General features: G+C 38.0%; 1 protein-coding gene across 26 annotated transcripts in view; it reads left to right on the forward strand.

The window, feature by feature from the left end:
- PRLR (prolactin receptor) overlaps positions 1–24,902 on the forward strand; it is a 168,270-nt gene that overhangs the window by 37,658 nt on the left and 105,710 nt on the right. For 20 of the 26 annotated variants that reach the window (XM_083818530.1, XM_083818533.1, XM_083818543.1 and 17 more), the window contains one exon: positions 279–327. The exons of 5 other annotated variants lie outside the window; for them this stretch is intronic. The gene's annotated coding sequence lies outside the window, so the exon portion shown is untranslated. Of the gene's footprint in view, positions 1–278; positions 328–4,910; positions 5,002–24,902 lie in introns of those variants that run through there. One more of the 26 variants, XM_083818541.1, reaches the window with a different exon arrangement.

The raw sequence follows: 24,902 nt of genomic DNA on the forward strand, positions 1-24,902 counted from the left end.
CTGTCTTTCACAGAAAATTGTAGCCTAAGTTTAGTAAGCAAATTTTGTTGTTTTTTTTGTTGTTGATGATTTTTTTATTTTTTTATTATTACTTCTTTAAGTTTCTACATGCAGATTTCATAATAGGAAGTGAAAAATTAGTGTTCTTGTCTAAAGCAGAATAATTATCAGAAATTCTTGAAAACAAGAACATTATTCCAGTCATTCCTTGGAATTAAAAATGTAAATGTTTCTCTCCTTTCTGCTCCCTTCATCCACGAATTTTTTTCTTTTCATAGATACATATACCACCCAACTTCGCCTGATAGCAAGTTAAAACTGCAAGCCGTGAGTAATTTTCTACACATCAGTGAGATGATTTTAAGAATATTACATGAATTAATTGCTGGAGTAATATTCAATTTATAAAAGATATCATGGATACCATTTTACCATAAACAGCTTAGTTGTTAATATGAAATGATCTTTTGTCAGTAAAAATCTTAAATACTATGATTAGAGGGGAAAAATGTTGATTGTTTTTACAGATTATAAAAGCATACATCAGTATATTGTATGCCTGCTGTAAGAATTTGTTTTAGTTGGTTAAAATTAGTAAATATGAGTAGACGTGAACTTTCTGGCTGGTTCTGCCATCCATACTCACTGAGCTCCTTCTCCTTCTAAACCCATTTTAGTTCATCTCATCTTTTCCCAGCTTTCAAATCATAGATACAGGGAATGGTCTTTTACCCCCAGAAATGTGCATTCTATATACCAGGTTATGAGTTTGATTAGAGAAGTAAAATTCAACACAATATGAAAGTTGTCAAAAATTTTAATAAAAATTGACACTAAAAATAAGGTTGCTTTCAACTGGGCTCGTAGGGTAAGTGTTCTGTAAATATATGTTTTTGTTTTCTTAGAGACCATAATAATCATATTAAGATCCCAGTGAGCATAATCAGCAATTAAATATGATGTAAGAGGGAGACTGAAGGATAGTTAAATGATTTTATAAAGCAATATTGCCTAGCAGTGATTTCTTCAGTTTTCGTTTGAACTTCCCTTTCTATCTTCTGTGTTCTTTTAATATTTTCACAAAAGCCATGAAAAGTTCATTGGTCTTGTGTACTTTTCTCATCCATCCTCAATCTCTTGTTTTTGTTTTCTTAAAAGAAAGTCTAACCCTGTGTCTCATTCAGACTTTAGGTCCAAGTTCTGAGTTCATCAAGATGAATAGAATTTTCCCATTATTTTTGTGCTGGTTGGGGGGCAGATTGGGTATCATTAAAAAAGGCTAAGTATCATACCTGGACGTGAGTGATATCTTCAGTATCTGAAATTTGGCCCTTAGAGAGTGTTTGCAGTTGTCTTTGATGATGAGGCTTAGTTACTATCTCTCTGTATTTTTTTTCTTATTTGGTGGGTTTTGTGTGTGCGTGTGTGATTTTTCGTTTGTTGTTTGTGGTGGTTATTTCTTTGTTTTGTTTTGTTTTCTGTTTGTCTTTCAACTCCTTCCTGCTCGTTACTGTGGCTGCTGTTCTTTTAAATGTGGATCCTTACAATAGCCTGTGTAATCTCCCTGGTCATAGCAAAGAAATAGGTACTTCTCAGACAAATTTGTCTCGCCCTTCAATATATATCTAAAACAGGTAAGATGAGTCACATTCTGTAATAGCCTGTTTCCCTTTATTGACAGTATAGGGACACCTATACAGCTCAGCTATAGGCATCTGGTTAAAGTGAGGTGAGTCCTGATTTGTCATTCTGAAAACATTATCTCTTAGAGAGCACACAATCTACTCAAAGTTCACCTCAGTCAAACTCATTAAAGAGAGAACATTACTTCCTTGTTCCAAGATGGGCAAGTTACAGTGACCTTTCTAGCTTGTTTTTAACTTCACAGAGTTGATTGCATTTTGCTGACCTCCAGTTGCCTGCAGTACTTTCAGGATTATTTCTTCCAACTATAGAAAGAAATATATAGTGTTTGCTAAATCTTCAAATTCATGGGTTTTATGCTTATTGAGCAGAAATTATTCTGCCTTCTTTTCTCTTTCTCCACAGGTCTTAATAGTTCCTGATACTAATTTTGATATAGACTAGAAGTTAAATGAATGAGCAGTGTACTTCCTCTTGGAAACATGCTATACAAGATATGGTTACATGAAGTAGGTGTAGGCACTTTAACAACTCTCCAGTGCAAAGTGGGAACTCCCCTATCGTGTTTTTCTTTCCTCAGTTCTGGTCACATAAGCCTGTTGCTGACCTTGCACCAGCTGGCATTTATTTGATCACGTGAGCGAACTCACTGAAACATCAGGAAAGTAACTTGGGAAAAACAGAAGCTGTTTAACTCATTGAATGTTTAATCTTGAGATCACATGGATGCTGTATCTCCTGGACAGTGAGGCAGGGTAGGGAAGCTATTACTGAGGGTGGGAGGGAAGGAACTGACTCAAAAACAGGAGGAAAATGAAAAAGTGAGGAAGCAAGATCTTACCCTTTCAGCACTATTAGACCATTCATTTGGTCCACATGTAAAGTGAACTGTCATCTCCACATTTAACACAGCTACTCTTCACTAAATAGAATAATTGCAGTTCATTTTGGTGTAATTTGTACTTGCTGCTGCTGCCAGGATGTATACCTGTGTCTTAGCTCACCTGAATTGTTATTTCAAGTATGATTCTAAATGCCTACATTTGCATCTACTGTTTTTAGGTAATTTAAATGGATGGATCTTCTAATTAGGTCTTTTGAATAAAGGTCACTGACAAGGTGCACCTGGTATAATAATGTTTATATTAATATTGAGCTTTTTCAGTGGCATAAATTTATTTCAGTAGTTTTCAATTATGTGACTTTAGAGTTAAATTAACTGTAATTAAGAATTAATTCATGCATTTGCTTTTGATTACCTCTCAGTAAATTTTGGTTTAAACTGTTTAACTGTGCTTATGAGGTACCAGTGAATACATGTGGAACTACATACAAAAAAATAACTACCTCTAGTAAGTTTTAAAAGAGTTCAAGGAAAATATAATATTTTCCTGTTTAAAAAAAAAAAAAAGCATAATATAGGGTGATATTCTAAATATGGAATATTTAGGTCTAAGATAAAATTACTGTGTCAAAGTTGCTGCAGTGACAAGGTCTTCTTAATCTCTTCCTCGAGTATTTCTAATAATTCTTACTGAAATATAAAATGCAAAGATTAAGGAAAGAACTGAGAAAGAAAATAAGAATAAAGAGATACACAATGCTTAGTTGTCATCCACATAGGCTTACAGTATTTTGTTGATTACAGTATTTTAACTTATTATTGGGTATTTCCTTTGAAATGACTTGGTTCTCTCAAGAAGTTGAGGTAGAAAACCCTAACTCAGTGAAGTCAGCCTTTTATATATTATATAGATAAGTAGGAGAGTTCAGACTCCAAGGTGATCACTAAAATTACGAAAACTGTAAAGGATAACTAAACTTAATGGAAATATTTTTCCTGTGATTATGATGACTTACAGTGCATTTTGTTTCTGAAAGGATATGATTGTAAAACTGTTTCCATTACTTGGAGGATTTTTATGTTTGCATATTAAACTCTGTAAATGTCAGCAAAGAAATAAATATTTCTGATCACAACCATGGAAAAATGAAAACAGTTCTTTCCCACAGACTGCCCATTTGACATGGAAAATTCCTTTTATATTTTATATTTCTTTTTTTCCCACTTACCTTCCACTAGTGTCCTTTACTGGAGGATTCCTCTATGGAATCCTTAATTGTGAATGTATTCTTTTGCATACTGGCCCATCCCATCTGCGTGTTGTCATTGTTGTTTGTTTTGCATTTATTTTGTAGGTCAACAGTAAGTACGAAATGTATTGCAAAGAAATACTTTTTTCTGCATTAGGTGGAGAATGTAGGATTTACATTCAGTACAAGGTCTGTGCATAGCCTTTTGGTTGAACGAGGTTTTTTGTGCATTTAATTAGCTTTAAGTTGTACGTTTGTAATTTTTAATACAAGCTCAACCACTCTGTTATCAAAATAGAGAGTAATATAAAGTTAGGTAGCAGTGACTATGCATAGTGATGTAGTCCTACAAAATTTTCTTCAGGTATCAAAGATGACATCAATGTCTTGCATTTCTGGTACTATCTCTGGGCCTAATTGAGGGTCATAAAGACTATGCAGAAGCAATATGTTTTTTACTGTAACAAATTTTTAGACTAGATGAGGCTTTGATCTGAAAAAAAATATATATGTATATATATTTATATATAGTCTTGTCAATTTTGCTGTAGCCTTTTTTACTGTAATTTCTGGATTCAGTAGTGGTCTTACTCTGTAACTTAAACAGGAAATTTGGTTGCAATGATACCAGTGAATTGGAGCTGGTTCAAACTGATACCACATATTATTTATCCAGACACCATATGTATGTTATCTAATTCATGAAAAACATCTTTATTATAGTCAGTTGTGAGAGAAACATGGTAGATCGGTTCACCAGAACCAAAAAATAAGGAGAAACATGAAAGAAAGGAGAGTAGTCCTTTTCTAGGGCTGAAGAGAAACTCCAAGGTACGTTGTTGCTTTCTGCTTCTTTTAAACTCTTTTGATTATTTTTTTTTCCTCAGAACAAGTATACTTTGTACTGTTTTTGCAATTAAACATCATATTGTAATGAAGCATTTAAAGAGATACATGGATACAATGTTAATTTCTTTGCATAATCAAAAATATATGAAGAGTATTGAAGAGTTGCTTGAAGTCTGCTGTGGTAAGATGTATTCCTGCTGAAAAACCTTTCTGCTTTCATGTCTTTGTTGTGCAGAGACTGTAGTTATGAATGCAGAGAAGAGATTTTCCTCTCTCTCTCATCTTTTGTTGCAGAACTACCTCATTCCCAACAATTAAAACGAGGACTGATGGCAGCAGGTATTTGAACATCAGGAAATTCTGTGTGAGGATGAAGGGGAAGATAAGGCCACAGACCTACTGGCAGTGCTGGAGGTTAGGGGTAAACAATTTAGTATATGAATTCCCAATTCTGAATCAGTCCCAGTTAGAGATGCCTGGATGGTGACAGAAAAGTGTCAGGGGTTGGGGAACAATGTTGGGGGTTGATCCCAACAGCAACAAACAAACCCTCTTAATTATGGCTCAGAGCTATAAAGTCTTTGCAGCCTACAGGTCACATTATCCGAGATTCTTCTCTCCCTGAGACTTTTCTATCCAGGATCTCCTTTTTAGGTCCTAAACCTGTAGTTTTGATGGTCGCTTACATACTCGTGGTCTTGTTGATTTCTAGGATATACTGCATATGTATATTGTGTATATGTGTATATATATATATACACACTGTATATTATACTCTTAGTAGGTGTACAAGTCATTTGAGCCTGCCTGTTCAGAACTTGAGCTCAGCAAAAGTTCCTGCTTTGACAGGCATTTTAGAAAGTGTGACCAAGCTGCACCTTACCTGTCTGCACTGGAAATCTGAAATAGAAAAAATATGAGAAGACTTAAAATGCAATTGATATATAATTGCCCAAGGGCCTCTGCCGCAAGCTTTCATCTGCAAAAGCACATTCTCTGCAAAACAGGCTTTACAGAAAACATTAATGTGCCTGCATCTTCTTTCTGGCATGCAAGGAAAATGGAAGTGCCATAAGAGCTTACCCTGTTAGAGCTGCTGAATGTCTCTCATGCATAGCAGCTATGCTGTGTGGGAATTGCTGTGATTTGGACCCACTTATACTGCTTGCAGTGAGTGAAATGGTCTAGTGGACTCAAATAACGGAAGATGTAAGGGAGGGCAAATGGAAGCAGGAGTGGTAAGGAAGCGACACTGAAAAGTCTGTAGTGCACTGTCTGGCACATACAAGGTGTACATATTTTCATAAGCAAAGTTCTGCTCAGAGAGGTGAGCTCATCAAGTGGAAAATTAAAAGATAGGAAAGGACCCTGAGTTTAAGTAAAACTGTAGTGTTCAACTTTTAATTTTAATTAAATCATTTCATGATTGATTGGAATTAAAATCTAAACTGCTGTGTATGTTGATGAGAATATGATTGCATGTAAACACTCGAGATATTATCAATAACTTCTAATGGCTTATTAATGTCTGGGAAAGGTTGGATGATTGAAGCTGTATATTTTTTTTAAGTGTCAAGATCATAACTCAAGTTTCTTTTCGAAAAGAAATTTCTTCTAATCCTAAGAATCAAGTGTAAATGAAAACTGTTATGTACTGAAGGTTCTGAAGTAAGAACTCATGTTAATTGGCGTTCTGTTTCTTGATCATTCCATCCTAGAGAAAGTGAGTTATTTTTGAAGGAAGTAGGATGTTAGACATACAGAATGGCTTTATAAGCCCAATTAAATAGGGTTTTTGAGATTATTGAGAGCTGGAAGGTTGCAGTTCTTCAGCCTAAAAAGTTTATTTTGGTTCATTCAACCTTTGAACCCGCCCATGGATGTCAAATCCTTTGTCCACACTGTCGCTCTGGGTGTTGGGTAGTTGAATGCTGTAAGTAAGTGCAGTCCATAATATAATGGACAAGATTTACTGGCTGCATATATGACTATGCAAAACTAACCAGTGAGATATAAACCCTGTTAATGAGATCTTACATCTTTTCTCTAAATGTCTGGAAGCCTTGAGACCTTGGCAAAGAGGCTATTCAGAAGTAGGCCCAGCTTTTCTTTGTTCTGAGTATTTACAAGTTGTTCTGGTCACCTTTAATTCTCCCAACTACTTGTTTCTTGGTGTTTTCACTTAATTCAGCGATTGTTTTACTTCTCTCAGCTATTAGGCTATTTTTTTTTCTCCTTCTGTCTTATTTAAGAAGTCATAAATTGCTGTGGCAGTTACTCTTCTCACTGTCTTGCTACCTTTTGGGATCGTTCTAGGTTACTGAACTAACTGCCAGCTGCTTGGCCTACACTGGACCTGATGGCAAAATCAGCTTTTGCTTTGGACTAATTTATATATAATTAGTTGTCCCTTAGTGACAGTTGCTCACTAAGGTAGAAGCTGTAACCTAACTTCCTTCCAATTCCCATATTTATATAAAACTAATTTCTTGTGTTTATTATTCTTTTTATTTTGACAGTCCTGTACATATATTGTGCATGATTATTCTAATGCTGTCTGTATTAAGATACAGACAATTAAGTATTAATTTTTAAATTAATTATTAATACAAATTAATTAATTTGTATTAAGTTTATGAACAGTTGAAAAACCAAATAAAAATATAAAATTAAAGACTACGAATGAGGAAGGTGCAATGAATAACCAAAATCAAAACTTCCATTTTTATTTCTTTATTTGGCATTTGGGTTGAACGTCTCTCAAAATCTTGGATTTATAATCTTTCTGGCTGCTTTTCTATTTCAACATGGTAAAACAGTTTTTCATACTCCGCTTTAGTAATTTTAAAGGTACTTTTATATCTCCATGTTTTCTGGCTGAAATAAGAAATGACTAAAACTGTACATTACTCTCAGGCAAATATTTATATTTTGTAAGAGTCTGAATTGATTTTTTTATCCACATAAAAATGGCTTTTTAGAAAGTTTTTGCTCTGCTGAGACAGACATCTAAAGGAGTATGTATCTTTAACCTTTTAAGTAATCTTTGTGAAGCCAAAGCTCCCTGGTGTTCATCTTAATTAGTTAATACATGTTAAATGGCACGTTGTCTAGGACACATCAGCTAATACGTGGGGCTGGGATTAAAAAGCTGGGATAAAAGTCACCAGCTCTGCTAATGTCAAAAGGCAAATGAAATTTCTTTCAATTCCTTGGCTTTTGTTGTCTTATCTTATGTAGTATCATCATTTCCAAGTGTCATTTGAGACTGTCTGCAATTTTACCTTTAAAGTTAATCTGCAACAAAAGAACTTCTGAATTCCTTAATAAATCATAAAGTTCATAAATATCATACAACATACGGTAAAACTCATCTCTTAGAGATGGTGCAGATAAAGTCTGGATACCAATTATCTCAGCACTGTAGCTGTTAATATGCTGACTGACACCTTTACATCTATTATACATTTAGCATTTGCCACAGCCTTTCCTGGTATTTTATTTAATAGCTTAATAGGGTACATTGTTAATAAGTAGGCTATTTGGGAAAGCATACTTTTCTTCCAAGAGAAATTCATCAGATTTTCATTAAATAAATGCAAATAATATGTATAAGTATTATCACGTCTTTCCTGGGAAATTGTTTTAGTGGTTGGAATGATTTAGAAGGAAGCTGAGGATAGCTCACTTCCGTTTATCATTTTGCACACTATACATTTGAAAAGTACATGTTTATACGGATTTGATAGTAATAGATTAGGCTGTCAATGTTCCTTAAATTGTAGATGATACCAAATGTATTTGGATGTGAAGTTTTTCTTATGGTATGCATGTATGTGCATGTTTGCATGCATACTGTATTCACTCTGTGCATCTTGTGCACAGCTCATTCTGAAATCAGATAATTAGTTCAATCTTATTAGAGTACTATCTACTCTGAGGGTATCCCCTTAATCCCATTTCTTTAGCATGCAAAAAATGTGGCAAAAGCAGTAATTTAGGCTCAAATAACTGTTGCTTCCTCTTTACCCCACCTCTGCAGCTTTAGAATCAGAGACTTTGCTTGAGCTTATAGGGGTGGGGGGAAAACAAAAGCAAATGCTGACACCCCTAAAACTCACACACTTGCCTCTGCTGCCCTCTAATCACTTAGCTCAGTTTTACCAAATAACTATTTCATCAGCTGGGAACACTACATTGCTGAAACTTGTAAAATAGAAGGAAGTAAAGTATCATGTCTTGTAGATTGTCATACTTTATTAGCATATAACACTTTGATGTTGTATAAAACACCCCTCTTACAACTTACTAGTAATAATGTATACTTAAAAAATAAAATACTTGTTTATTCTTTCTTAGACATACTTACAATATCAGTAGGATGCCTATGCATATTGAAGAGTTTCATCATGCTTTTCTATCAGTCATTACGGTTGCATGATCTTAGCAAATTAAATGTGCCAGGAATATTGGCATGGGAACCAACTGATATTATATACTCCATGTCTGTACTTTTAAATTGTCTTGCCCTCCAAAACACTGTGGCTGCATGCAGACCACCTATTGGGACTGGTGCTGTGCAGCTCCAGATCTGTACCCAGCAGTTGTTTGGGGTAGTTCTGGTTGACTTGGACCAAATCTGTGCTAGGGACCACTCCAGCAGTTTATCAGTGTGGGTAACCAGGATCCAATACCCAGGAATGCTGGTAGGTAGTTTGATTTACAAAGATGGATGTATCCATTTTAACTAATATGTAGCAGTTTCAGCCTGTAAAATTCAATTTGACCTTGTTAATTTCTGAGTAATGTGTAATGTGTTTTAAATCACACTAATAGGCACTTTCTGAATACTGTTGCCACCTCTATCAAATTCTGCAATAACTTCAGGTTCTGAGAGTAAAAAAAAAAAGTCATATAATCAGTCTGCTGTCTTCAACATGAATCACACTGACGACTTTTACTGGCACATCTAGAAAAAAAAAATACAACCCCTAAATTTTTGGGGGTATTCTTTTACATTTTAATGGGTGGGAATGATTTTACCTATGATACTTTCTAATGTTAGTAAATATATTGTAAAATGTTTTGGTTTTGTCATCATCTCAGTAGATGAGTATTGCAATCTCTGCAGAGTCTTGACAGAGAAATAAGACCTCAGAATTTTGGCAGTTATTGTTTTGGAAGATTTGTACATTAAAAAAAGTGAATATTAAGCAATGCTATAATTAATACCTGTAGCAAAGGATAGATATCTATCAACTTGCATGGAATATTAAACTACTGTAAAATAATTCAATTCTAGGCCAGTCATTTTGGCAGATCTGTAATGGAAAATAACTGCAACTTTAAGAGCAGTATTTTTTTCAGTTCAGGTGCTGCAGGATTCCATCATGGCACCGACAGTCACTTTAATCACATGAAAGAGTAATTCACTGATGTAGTTTATGAAATTTTTAGACATGTAGAGACAGAGATCTCTGTGCTGAAGAGCTTATGCTATAAGCAGGCAACTTACAGTTAACTGAGAGGTTAACTGATGATACAGATCAAAGTCCCTTCCTTTTCATGTTTTTTGATTGTTTCTTTGATTTTTGTTTCTTCTATTCTAGATGTTTCTTGCTTATGGTATTAAAACTATCTTTCTTATTTAGGGAAATTCTCCTCTAACTGCATACATTATACATATATGTGCTTTTATGTTTCTTTTATACTGAAAATATTTTACACATCCTGTATTTTGCTGCATTACTCAGCTTGACCTGCAGTTTCTACCATAATTGAGATTTCTGATCCTTACCTTCCTGAGTCTTTTGTACTTAGACAACTTCTCTTTAGTACCCATACCACTGCATTTTAACTTGAATTTATTTTACTTCAATCCGGAGATACAACCTCTGTTTCACAGCTTTCTGTTACCCTGAGCTTCAGGGCATTATAATGTTCTCTTATAAGCTGCTGGAAGCTTTCAGTAGGTTGGATGTTGAATGAACAGAATTCATTCGTTCTTGCATGCTGAGGCTGCCTTCCTTTCCGTCTCTTCAGAAAGCATGTTTATATCTGTTGGTGCATTCCAAACTTAAGTGCTCCTGTTTCACTGTTGTTCATGTGTAAAATTCATGTTTCCTAAAAATGCTCTCACAACTCATGCTTCAGATCATTTCCTCCAAATACATATAGCAGATATTTGCATTGCTTCTAATGTCCGAGGAAACAGCATCTGTAATTCCCATCTTTGTCCCTTCCAAAGAAGCTACACTGTTTTATAAATATATATGTTATATATATATATATATCATTTTATTATGTATATATTACATACATTATGTATATATATTATACACATTAATTGTCCTACTGATTGTCTGCTTTATCTAGTCATGACAGGCCGATTTTACTTTCTGTAATGACTATGTGAGTTGATATAGAAGAGGCTCAATGGTGTCTGCTTGAACACTTGGTCTGAAATCTGTAATACAGTGCCAGATAAACATGCTGAAAATTCTGGGTAGTTTTTAAAGGGGACAAAAACATAGATAATTATCATGGTAAGGGCCTCCTAAACAGGCTAGCCTCAAAAGATTAAGATTCCATGGCTTCCAGTAAGCAACTAGCAGAATGATCTACCACTACTAGTGATAGTGAAGGATTTTGAACATTAAGACATCTTCTGATGAAAGGAATACTGAGAAATAAATCCACCAGATTCCCAATTTGCAGACTTAAGCTCTGAAAATCAATATGTAATATTTCACAGGAACTAAGTCTAAGAAAAGAATTGAGGAAAATGTGTAGTACCTTAAATACACTATGCTAAGATTTTAAGTACACACTCCTCCAGTACAGAGGGTGTATGGTTGTTGTGGTTTAACCTGGCAGGCAGCTTGAGCACCACACAGCTGTTCCCTTCCTCCCTCCCTCCCCACAGTGGGATGGGGGAGAGAATCAGAAAAAAAAAAAAAAGAAAAAAAAAAAAAGTTAAACTTGTGGGTTGAGATAAAGAAAGTTCAATAGGATAGAAAATGAATGAAAACTAGTGATAATAATTATGATAAAGGAATATACAAACCAAGTGATGCACAATGCAACTGCTCACCCTGAGCTGGCACTAAGCCCAGTGCCCAGACCAACCCTGAGAAGTGGCACCACCTGAGCCAACTTCCCTAATTTCATTGTTCAGCATTATGTATCCCTTTGTCCAGCCCAGGCCAGCTGTCCTGGCTCTGTCCCCTCCCTGCTCCTGGTGCACCCCAGCCTCCTTGCTGGCAAGGCCACATGTGCCATGACCTTATTTTGTTTACTAGAGTAAATATTGCAAGTGAGTCCTTTTCACATTTTACCAGAGAATATGTTTATTTTCCTTAGGGAGGTCCTTACATACCCTGCCTATCCTTTCACGTGGGGGACTGTTTTACAGCACATTTGTCTACCTTGGTTTAGTCCTTGTTTAAAGCCTTTCAGCAGGAATGAATCTTCCGCAACTCTTCTAACAGCGTATGTTCTTGGCTTTCTTATAAAGCAGGATTATAAAGTTTCCCAACCACAATACACGGAATGAGATGTAACTAATGAGACAATTTGGAAAACACAAAATACCTCTCTAGTACAGTAGTTATAAGAGGAAGGCCAAGAGAATTACAGTTCTCTAAAAAGTGGAAAGGCCAAAGTTTTTAATTAGTTTTGACTGAAATAGTCAGTCTCAATGAGCTGCTGAATATAGTTAATACCAGAAGGGAGAGATAATGGAATCTGTTTAATGTTGAAGGAGAGAAGTAGAACAATATAATAAAACTATTTACCTACAAACATCGAGAAGGGATCAAGGACATGAGCTTTTTCAGGAACAAATGATGTCAAACCAGTTTAATTTATTTCTCTGAGATGGGAGCAGACTATATAGATGGATAAACATTAATATAAATTAATGGATCTTTATAGATGGGTAAACATTAGTAATAAATATCATATATAAATATTAATATATAAATACATAAATATTAGCTATCATGACTTTAATAAAACTTTCAATGCTGTATCGCATGGTATTCTCATAAACTAACAATGAAACATGATTCACAGATTCACAGATTTCTCTAGGTTGGAAGAGACCTCAAGATCATCGAGTCCAACCTCCGACCTAACACTAAGTACTCCACTAAACCATATCCCTAAGCTCTACATCTAAACGTCTTTTAAAGACCTCCAGGGATGGTGACTCCACCACCTCCCTGGGCAGCCCGTTCCAATGCTTAATAACCCTTTCGGTAAAGAAGTACTTCCTAACATCCAACCTAAAACTCCCCTGTCGCAACTTTAGCCCATTCCCCCTCGTCCTGTCACCAGGCACGTAGGAGAACAGACCAACCCCCACCTCTCTACAGCCTCCTTTAAGGTACCTGTAGAGAGCGATGAGGTCGCCCCTGAGCCTCCTCTTCTCCAGGCTGAACAACCCCAGCTCCCTCAGCCGCTCCTCGTAAGACTTGTTCTCCAGACCCCTCACCAGCTTGGTCGCCCTTCTCTGGACTCGCTCGAGCACGTCCATGTCCTTCCTGTAGCGAGGGGCCCAAAACTGAACACAGTACTCGAGGTGCGGCCTCACCAGAGCCGAGTACAGGGGCACAATCACTTCCCTCGACCTGCTGGCCACACTGCTTCTTATACAGGCCAGGATGCCGTTGGCCTTCTTGGCCACCTGAGCACACTGCTAGCTCATATTCAGCCGACTATCCACCAATACTCCCAGGTCCTTCTCTGCCAGGCAGCTTTCCAGCCACTCATCTCCCAGCCTGTAGCTCTGCTTGGGGTTGTTGCAGCCCAGGTGCAGGACCCGGCACTTGGCCTTGTTGAACTTCATGCAGTTGACCTCAGCCCATCGCTCCAGCCTATCCAGATCCTCCTGCAGAGCCTTCCTGCCCTCGAGCAGATCGACACACGCACTTAGCTTGGTGTCATCTGCAAACTTACTGAGGGTGCACTGGACGCCCTCATCCAGATCATCAATAAAGATATTAAGATGATATCAAAGATGATAAAGATGAACTTATGGTAGGGTGAAAATAAAACTAGTTGGAAAACCACAACCAAAAGTAGTTATCAGTGGTGGAGTTCTAGACATGTCTGTCCTGTATCCAATACTATTCAAGATTTTTATTTACATATATAAAGGTCTACTTTGTAAGTAAACAAGTGAAAGAAGTTTAGTGTGGTCAAACTGCATTGGCAGATAGTCCAAAATAGCCTTTAAAAATTGAAAGCATGTTATGAAAAAGATAGGATCCAATACAAAAAGAAAGTAAAGAAAATTATAAATGTAGGTAGGAAAAAATAACCACAGAGTGGCAGGATGGCATACAATTAGTTAAATACTAGTCCTGTAAAAATAACAGGATCCAGAGACTATAGTACATCACAAGCTTAATGAGAATTAAGCTCGATGAATACTGTTTGGAGTGTTTCACTTCAATTATTTGAATATGAAATTTATTTCCAAATTGAAACCATGTTTTGTTTTCAAAAGGAAGACTTTCTGTTTTGCCATATGTTTGAGTTACTCTTTGCAGATAAACGTCCTTTATCTGAGTTAGACATATGGCTACTTCCTGATTTGATAAGGAAAACTATCATTCTGATGTTAGAAGGGCAAGTCTTAATGTTGGATATAAAAAGGTGTACTATCTGCAAAATGTGTGTTTTCCCTTCTGTTCTTCAGCAATGGTAATGACTGAATTGAAGTATTTCATTCATTTTGGGGGCATTTTGCTTCAAGAAGAGGTAGAATAATTTCAGAGAGTCTGGGAGAAAGCAACAAGTTCTGACAGAAATCCAGAGATACCTATGACAATGCAAAAACTTGAAATATTTGATCTTTAGAAAATCAGACTGGGGGGGTAGGGGGAGGAAGAAGAAAAGAAGTAGAGAAGTAAGGAGAAGTAGAGGGATATTACAACAATTTTCAAATACTTTAAAGCTACTGCAAAAAGGAACAGGGCAATCTGTTCTCTGTCTGTGGTGCACAGAGCAAACAGTAATATTTCCAAATTACAGAACAGGTGATTTAGGATAGAGATTAGAAAGACATCTTTCATCTGACAGTTTATGAGAGTTTATGGAGAGGGCAGAATTATTTTTTAAGATTTCTAGATTTCTTGGCAGGTTGTGGAAATCCTTCACTAGATCATTAACAGCAGGTTAAAACAATATCAAAAATGAGAATGTGTTTTGGAGATAAAGCAGATGCTGTTTTAAGGCTATTTCTGACCCTATTTTGCAATGATTCTTAGGGTGAAGTTCTACACTGAACAGCAGCACTGATGTGAGGTCTTTGCATTTCCATCAACCTTTTCGGTATTTGAAGATATGTAATGTTTTTATTCAGTCTTCATCTCCTTACATTAAATGACACTTTCTTTAGTTTTTCTTTCCTTCATAGAAAATGAAAAGCCCCCCCCCCCCCAATTTCCCTGGTCATTTCAAGTCATACTGCACTGCCTCTCTTCTGTTCTGACACAATTGACTGCGAAGCTAGACTGTGAACTGAATCAAGCAATTGACAGACTCTTACTTTGTGGAAGATCTGATCAAATTTGCAAGTTGTTTTCAGGTGGACAGTTGTTTTCAGGTGGGTCAGTTCCTAGATCAAGTTCACAGCAGATCCTGCAAAACAAACAGATGTAACTAAAGAGGCATCAAAGGGGAGGAAACAGGCACATCTGTGATTAAAGGCATTTAAATAAGCACTGTCAATATGAAAATGCACATGGATCTGTGGGGTCAGGGTCACAGTTCCTTCCCTCCCAAGCCATTACAAATTTCTGTCTATATATTTCCATGTACTAGTTATCAAACGTCTGTTACTGTTATTCTCAGAAGGTATAAGTTAAATTTTTATTCTAAGGACAATGCAAACCTTAATACCTTTGAGCCACTCCATAATAAGAGGACTGAAATTGAAGCTGTGGGCCACTTTGTAGAATTGGCTACTAATATTTCTCTCTCTTTATAAAGAAAGGCACTCTGATTCTTAACTACTTCAATAGCATTTTTGTTCAGTTGTCCTTCCTATGGATGAGTATGATTTTTTATATATGAAAATAATAGAAATAATATATTTATATGCTCATCTTAAGTGTTAGAGTATTATTGTAAGTAGTCATCACTTTGTTAAAAGACCAGGCAAGAAATGGTCATCTGTCTAACTCAGATAAACTTTGTATCTCTGCTGAGATTAATAGGCATATTAGGGCTGGGGGGAAAAAATAGCCTATACTTACTGAATATAAAATATATTTTTATTACAGAAATAAAATTTTTGTTGAGATATTTGAGATAAAACACTCCAAACAGGATTGAACAAGTTGGCCATTTTTCACCACTTCAAAGCTACAGCCTGTAAACACAATGTAAATATTTAGCGTAGATCAAGCATGATCAATGATACCGAAATTTTAGTTGGCATGAAACTATGCCTAGAAAAACAGAACTGTGCTACATTATATTGATAGTAGATAAGAAAATAACATGCTTGTATAGATTGACTAGATCTGTATCTTTGAAACGTGAAGTCCACCAAATGCAAATGCAAAGTTCTGAAGCTGGAACAGAATAATCGTGCCACAGTACAGACTGTAGCTCTCTTGTTGGAAGGCAGCTTTGCACAAAAGGACTTGGGGATCCTGGTGGACCATGAATTGAACATGAGTCACTAGCGTGCACTTCCAACAGAGACAGCTAATGGAATAGTGTGCACTTGCAACAGAGAAAGCTAATGGAAAATAGGTCTGCATTAAAAACAGCAAAGTCAGTAGACTGAGGGAAATGATTATTCTCTTTTTAGCACTTCTGAGATCACATCTGGAGCACTGAACCTTTTCTCAGAAAAGACACTGAGAAACTAGAATAAGTCTGGTGGCATGCCTCCAAGATAGGAGATGGAGCATGTGATATAAAGGCAGAGACTGAAGGTCAGGGTTTGTTCAGCTTGGGGCAAAGATTTTGGGGGGGATCTAATTGCTTTCTTGTGTCAGTAGAAAGAGAGTCATGCCACAGCAGTAATAGGGTACTGTACAGTACAGATTCTTTCACCTGTTTAAGGGTCAATATATGCTTAATAGAATGTTCTTCACGAGGTACTATTTCTCATGCATTTTTTATCCATTCTGTTACACTCGCAAGAAGTCTTGTGCACTGTTAGGAGTTGCTGAATCTGGTAGCCCAACAGCACTGAGGTTGCTGTGGTTCCATGTCCCCAGATCCAGCCAGCAGTGAGTCTGAGTATGTGTTCCCATACACACATAAATAAACTGACACTGTACATATATAAATATATATATACGGCTAAGTACACAGATCAGTGCAGACAGAAAACACAGCAGTCATGCAAACACAAGCAACACCAATTGTCTCATCCTGTTCCCCTTTGTGGCTGATCAGAATTAATGCCTATTAGTCAAAAATTTATATTTTATATACCAGCAAGTTATTCTAGATTAGCTGCCCATATCCTTATGGGTGACTTCAACTTGCAAGATGTTAACTGGAAATACCACACAGATGATAAAACAGGTCCAGGAGATTCCTAAAACACCTTGGTGATACCTTGGTAAAGGTACTAAGGGAGCTGACCAGAAAAGGTACCCTCCTAGATTTGTTGCTTGTAAACAGAGAGGATCTCATGGGTAAAGTGGCAATTGGAGACAGGAACAGAAAATTCCACAATGTTGGAAGTCCAGCAGGCAGGGCAAAAAGACAACTTGACTGAGCAGGGATCTTCTTGAGCTGGAGCAGAAAAAGGAAGGAAGTGTATGGCCACTGGAGGTGAGGTCAGGCGACATGGGAACACTACAGAGATGCTGTTCAACATTGTAGGAAGAAAATTCATGCAAACAACAATCACTTGGAGTTGAAGCTAGTCAGTACCGTGGGGGACAATAAAAAGGGCTTTTTAAAAATATGTTAAGAACAAAAGGAGAACCAGAGAAAACATTGGTCTGTTACTTGATGAGGATGGTGACCTCACGAATAGGGATGTAGACAAAGCAGAGACATTTAATCACAGAATCACAGAATGGCCAAGGTTGCAAGGGACATCTAGTCCAACCCCCCTGCTGAGCAGGATCACCTAGAGCATATTGTGCAGGATGGCATCCAGGCACGTTCCACAACCTCTCTGGGCAACCTGTTCCAGTGCTCTGTCACCCTCGCAGTAAAGAAGTGCCCCCTCATATTGAGCTGGAACCTCCTGTGCTTCAGTTTGTGCCCATTGCCTCTCGTCCTGTCGCTGGGCACAACTGAAAAGAGACTGGCTCCATCCTCCCAACACCCTCCCCTCAGATATTTACATACATTGATAAGGTCTCCCCTCAGTCTTCTCTTTTCCAGGCTAAACAGGCCCAGCTCTCTCAGCCTGTCCTCCTACAACAGGTGCTCCAGTCCTCTCATCATCTTCGTAGCCCTCCTCTGGACTCAATCCAGGAGCTCCATGTCTGTCTTGTACTGGGAAGCCCAGAACTGGACACAATACTCCAGGTATGGCCTCACGAAGGCTGAGTAGAGGGGGAAGATCACCTACCTTGAGCTGCTGGCAACACTTTTCTGAATGCAGCCCAGGATACCGTTGGCCTTCTTGGCCACAAGGGCACATTGCTGGCTCATGGTCAGCCTGCTGTCCACCAGGACTCCAGGGTCTCTCTCTGCAAAGCTGCTCTCCAGCAGGTCAGCCCCCAGTCTGTACTGGTGCTTGGGGTTATTCCTTTCTAGGTGCAAGACCCTGCGCTTGCCCTTGTTGAACAAGACAGTCACCAGTGGGGTTCCCCATGGCTCCATTTTAGGGCCAGTTCTCATTAATGTTTTCATAAATGATTTGAACGCAGGACTCAAATGCGTACTAAGTTTGTTGATGCACTAAATTGGGAAGAGCCGTTGAGTACTTCTAGGGAAGAGAAACCTCACAGAGAGATCTTGACAAATTAGAGAGCTGGGCAACCACTAACTGCATGAAGTTCAACAAGAGCAACCTTGGCTATATGTACAGACCAGGGGATGAGGGGCTGGAGAGCAGCCCCACGGAAAGGAGTCTGGGAGTTTTGGTAAACAGTGATTTGAATTTGAGGCATCAGTGTGCTCTGGCAGACAAAAAGGGCCAACTGTACCCTGGGGTGCATTGGGCACAACAGTGGTAGCCGGTTGAGGGAAAGAATTGACCAACTCTGCTCTGTGCTGTTGCAGCATCACCTCAAGTACTGTGTGCAGTTTGGGGCACTGCAATGTAAGGACATAAAACTATTAGTGTCCAAAGGAGGGCTACAAAGATGGTGGAAAGTCTGTAGGGAAAGATGTATGAGGAGAGGCTGAGGTCCCTGGGTTTGTTCAGCCCAGAGCAGAGCAGGCTGAGGGGAGGCCTCATGGCGGCCTGCAGCTCCCTCACGAGGGGAGCGGAGGGGCAGGCGCTGAGCTCTGCTCTCTGGGGACAGCGACAGGACAGCACTGGGACAGGCTCCCCAGGGCAGTGTGATGTGACACCACCAAGCCTGCCAGAGTTCATGAAGCATCTGGACAGCTCTCAGTCATATGGTCTAATTCTGTGTGGTCCTGTGTGGAGCCAGGGTATGGACTCGATGATCCTTGTGGGTCCCTTCCAACCCAGGATATTTGATGATTCTCTGATGTGCATTCCTCCTGTAACTAGTCTTTAACAGTCAATCTATCCAGTAGCTGGCGCCTGGATTCACAGGTCTCCCCATATACTGGCAGCTGGGCATATGAGCCCCTGAGGCTCACAGCCTTGCTCCAGTAGTTGGTTATTCAGCTCTTCTCACATACATGCACAAATATGTTACAGATTCCTCCAGTAACTGGCATTAGGCAACTAGTCTGCCCAATAGCTGCTATTGGATACCCTGGTTTCCCAATTACCCTGCACACTGACACATACCTGCAAACAGGTCTCTCCAGTCCCTGGTCCAGACTTAAGACTTTATCCAGACATTATCCAGACTCAGGCCTCTCCTCTCAGACCTCTCTGGTCTCTCCAGTATCCATCCTAGATTTGTGGACATTCATACGTGAGCATTTTATCCTACAGTAAAATTATGGAGTAAAATTTCCTGTAAACTATGTGAAATGTCTTCACTTGAAGCAGAAAATTAAGGAAACCTGCACTAAATACAGCAAAAGGTGGTATTGTCCACACAAATGCAATGTATAACATTTGCAATATTTTGAACATTTTTGGTTACCTTAGAATATGTACAAAAGGGCACAGATATCTCCTGTCTTTATTTTGTGCCATATTGTCTAGAATTTGTTTTAATTTCAGTACTCTTAAGCCTTGTATCTCTTTGTGTACTCGGTGTTCAGGCTATTTCACTCAAAATTTTACCAAGAACATGTTTGTTTGTTTTTTCACTGATGGCTGGCAGTGTGGAAGTTGTAAACTACTTCATACTGATCCAAGCAAGAAGGTGAACAGTGGATCACTGTTAAAAACAAGGTTTACTATTAAATATGGTAGGATTATGCAAAGAAACAAGCACATATAGATAAAGACAAAATGGTACAACGATTGCTTAATAAAACAGAACCCTACAATCAGGAGTATGTCAAAGGCATGGGTAATACCAACAATGTGCCACTAACATATATCAGTGTGCACTCTGAAATTCATCCCACAATACTAGCAGCACACAAATAGTCATATAAAAACAAGCAGATCATCTCAGACCCCATTCAATATATTGTTAAGTATGGCAAGGGAGTATTATAGCCAAACATTAACAGTGCTTGAATGAGAGCTCCCACCAATTTTTACTCCTTTCAGAGAGCTGAAAGACCAGACAGGCTATTACTTTGTTTTCACATTTAGACAGAAGCATTCCATCATAACTGCAGATAAATAAATTTGGCAGTTTCTTAAAGGAACAACATGAAAGACACCAACACAAATTACTCTCTAAAAAAGCAAGAGAAGATCAAGTAAAAGACCAGTTTGGCTAAACCATGTGTCACATAGAAGGTGGAAACTAGGCTGGGTTACAAAGACTGAATGGAAAATTAATAGCATATGCACATAGAGATCAAATCCAACATATCATGGTGTAGAAAGATATACAACTAGTCCTTATTTTCTCTGCTTAGTTGTCTAAAGAAGCAATGCTGTTTCACCTAGTTATTTCTGATAGCATGGATTATCTTTTAATAAGGAGTTTTGTGTTTTTTTTGTTTTGTTTTGTTTTGTTTTGTTTGTTTGTTTTTTGTTGGTTTGTTTTTCCTGAAAACTGTATGGGATGCATTAGAAGCAAAAAATAATTCTCAGCTAGTGTAAGTCAAAGACAGTCAAACTAAGACAGACTAAGGTAGAAATTTTTTTTTTTTTTTTTTTTAGTATCTCCCACTTAGTATGACTCGATGTGTTTCAAGAGTATGTATTTTTATCCCAATAAAAATTAGGCAGTTCTATCCAGAATCAGTATAGAACAAAGATAAGGCTTGACATAAAAATATTAAATAGTCACTTTAGGTAACTTTTGTAGGAAGTGAAAAAACAATGAGCACAATTTATGGGAGAAAATTACTACTTTTATCAAAATTTCCAGTAGACACTCTGCATTCATGTTAAAAAAAAATACAGAAGAGAGGAGATTGAGCAGTGAAAATCAGTATGTGTTTGTCCATTTTTTAAACATCTAGAACAACTTATCTTCTAGTACTTTGCTTGAGATATACTACAATTTAGTCTATTAGTCTGTTGGCAGGAAAAGCAACAAGTTTTTTTCCACTATTTCTGTGAAGCATTTTAACTAGATGATTCCAGAGAATTAAGTCGTATATTTAAACCACAAACAAGGAATGGGAGCATTTCTTCTGTTTACTTAAAATGCACAGATTTTCTGTGAATTGCTTTTCATTTGCGTAGTACACTTGTAAAAGCAAACTTACAAATTGACATACTTACATACTTTGCAATACCTATGAATCAGATACACAGATATATAGACTCTAGGTATAAACAATTGCAACTGTAGCCATCTACATCAGGTGTCTTAAAATCATCGTAAAAGGAAGACTTTTCAAGAGCAGTGGGAAAAACTAGCTTCAACATTGTTTGGAAATGTAGAATTTCGATTATCAGATGTCTTTGAAAACAGGTTAAGGAACTATTTGTTATAAATGACTTAGGTATATTTGACTCTGTCTTAGAATCAAAAAGTGGTTTAAATGGACCTCAGAATATTGCCTGTGCTCTGTGCATAACTGCATCAAGTCAAAAACTTTACCCCATTCCAATGGTTGGCTTTGTATTAAAAAAAAAAAAAAAAACACCTAAGCTTTCTCCAAAAGTTTGGTACCTCCTAAATTCCTCCCACAAGATGATTTGGACTATACTTTAGATCTTCCATTTCAAAAGCATTTACTGTTTCTTGTATACGTGGCTAAAAGGAGAAGGCAGACAATTATTGCATACACCAGTAGAACAGAACAGAACAGAACAGAATAGTGTAAAACAGAATAAAATAGTTCAGTTGGGAGGGCCCAACAAAGATCAAGTCCAACTGCCTGACCACTTCAGGGCTAACCAAAAGTTAAAGCATATTATTGAAGGCATTGTCCAAATGCCTCTTCAACACTGACAGGGCATCAACCACCTCTCTAGGAAGTCTGTTCCAGTGGTTAACCACCCTCACAGAAAATGAATTGCTCCTAATGTCCAGTCTGAACCTCCCCTGGTGCAGCTTTGTGCCATTCTCACACATCCTGCCATCAGTTCCCAGGAGCCAGAGACCAGCAACGCCCACCCTGCTCAGAAAGTTGCAGAGAGTAATGGGGTCACCTCTGAGCCACCTTTCCTCCTGACTGGACAATCCAAGTGTCCTCAACCCCTCATCACAGGACACGTCTTCCAGCCCTGATACCAGCTTTCTTGCCCTACTCTGGATGCTTTCAAGACCTTAATATAATTTTTATTGTTGTCTTTCAACATCCCAGAACTGCACCTGATATTCAAGGTGAGGCCACACCAATGCTAAATATAGTGTGGGAATCACCTCTTTTGAGGTAATTAAACACCATGCTGTGTTCATTGTACCCCAAAATGCAGTTTTCCCTTTTAGCTGTCAGGGCACGTTGCTGGCTTACGTTGAGCCTGCTGAGCCTGCTGGTGTTGGACCAGCACCCCCAGATCCCATTCTGCTGAGCTGCTTCCCAGCCACTCATCTCCCAGGCTGTACCTGTATGAGGTTAGACTAATGGTTCTGTAGTTTTCTGGGTCTTCCTTCATGCCCTTCAGTCACCAGGAACCTTCCCAGACTCCCACCGCCTTTGGTAAATTGTTGAGAAGGGTCAAGCTGTAATATCCACTAATTCCTTCAGCACTTGAGTGAATCCTATCAGGTTCCATGGGCTTGCAGACGTCCAGCTTACACAGCTGTTCCCTCTCAGTAATTTCTTTCAATCATCGGTCTGCTAATGAAGTGGTGTGTGTATGTCAAATACTGCACGTCTGTTGTAAGGTGTGCTGAGAACAGAATGTGTTGCACAGTCTTTCAAAAGTACTGTAAGGCTACAAACATAAAACCATAGTTTGTAACAAAGGAGCACAACTGTCACAAAACCATAATCATGCATTAGTCTCCATTTAATTATTTGTTCATAATAGCAAACTAATAATAGTGAAGTGTTTTGATAAGAAACCAGTATTTTAATTCTGCAGAACTAAAGCACCTTCTGCAGCAAATAAACTTTTCACAAGGGATCTTGCTCATCTGTGTAAGAAAGCTTCTGACAGTCCACAATAATGAAAGTTATGTAGAACTGGAAAAGCACTATAATCTACCATAGACGAGCATTGAAAAGTGAAGTTGCCAAACTATATTTGAAAATAAGTGTGTCATTACATAATTATAAATCATTTTCTTCTGCCATTTTGACATATACAAGATGAAAATTTCTTCTCTGCAATGGACCTGTTGAAATGGAAGTCGTGGTATTAGACTGCCTGCTTTACCATTCTGAAATGAGAAGCTATAAAAAGAGTTTTAAAACAAGAAACATTCTGCAGCGAAGAACCATTACTTTAAATATTTATTTATTTATTTATTTATTTATTTATTTTTGTAAGAACAACCTACAGTTCCTGCGATATCTATAAGACACTGTTTTGAACTACTACCACAGAAATTCCATGACGTTTCTGTGGATGTTCTGTCAGGTATTGGGCACCTAAGGCCTCTTCAGGTCATTTGAATTGGTCTTACATGCTGCCACATACTGTCCCTGAGCAACTGGGAATTATTTCTCTGCTTGTCAAACACATTGAGTGAAATACAGTCAGCAGGATTCTTTTCTAAACTAGGACAATAGCTCCTGAAATTTATCTGAATCCAGACAGTAATTGTGGCCACCTACTCCATCAGCTTACCCAAACATATTTAGGAATATTTGTTCTGCAGAGGTGCATTTTTCTTCTGTTATGAATATCTAATATATATAGCTCAGATGGCATTGGTAGACAGTGTAGGGGACCCTTTTTTTCGGAGCTATTTTTACTTCCAGACCATGTAGAGTTGGTGTGATGTAATGTATTTTCCGGGATGATGACCCATCATCATTAGCAAATAGACAAAAGTTATTAAGTTGGGGGTGAGGTCAGACTGAGAGGACAAGTGGCAGAGGTTCAACAAGGAGGACTGCTAATAGCCTTGGGGAGGGGCAAAAGAGGCCTTGTGTAGTTCTGCATCTAAGATGGAATATCCTCCTGCATCAGTACAGGCTGGGAACCAGCTGGCAGGGTAGCAGCTCTGTTGAAAAGGCCCTGGAATTTACAATGGATGCCAGGCTGAATGTGAGCCAACAATGCACTCTGACTGTGAAACAGGCAACTATATATTATGCTGTTTTATTACTGCATCTGTACTGCTGCATTCTCCAGTACAAGAGAGTTATCAACAACCTGCAGCAGAGGGTCCCTGGGATGGTTAGTGAACTGAGGAGTATGATGTACAGGGAGAGGCTGAAGGAATAGGATTTGTTTACCCTAGAAAAGAAAAAGCTAATGGGGGATCTAGTTATATTCTTCAACTACCTAAACGCTATATTCTTCTAAAAAGTGTACAGTTGGAGAAGACAGTGGTCAAAAGTTGCAACAAGGGAAATTTGGAGTGGACATAAGAAAAAAATATTCACAATGAGAGTGGCTAGACAATGGATGAGATTATCTAAAGGGGCTGTTGAAATCTCTTTGCAGTTCTGGAAGGTGTCTGTTTCCATTGATGCATGAGAAATTTAGGGACTTCTCTATAATTCCCCACTTAATGTCAGAAAGTTCA

Source organism: Anser anser (assembly GCF_964211835.1).
Source record: "Anser anser genome assembly, chromosome: Z".
NCBI classification, from domain to species: domain Eukaryota; kingdom Metazoa; phylum Chordata; class Aves; order Anseriformes; family Anatidae; genus Anser; species Anser anser.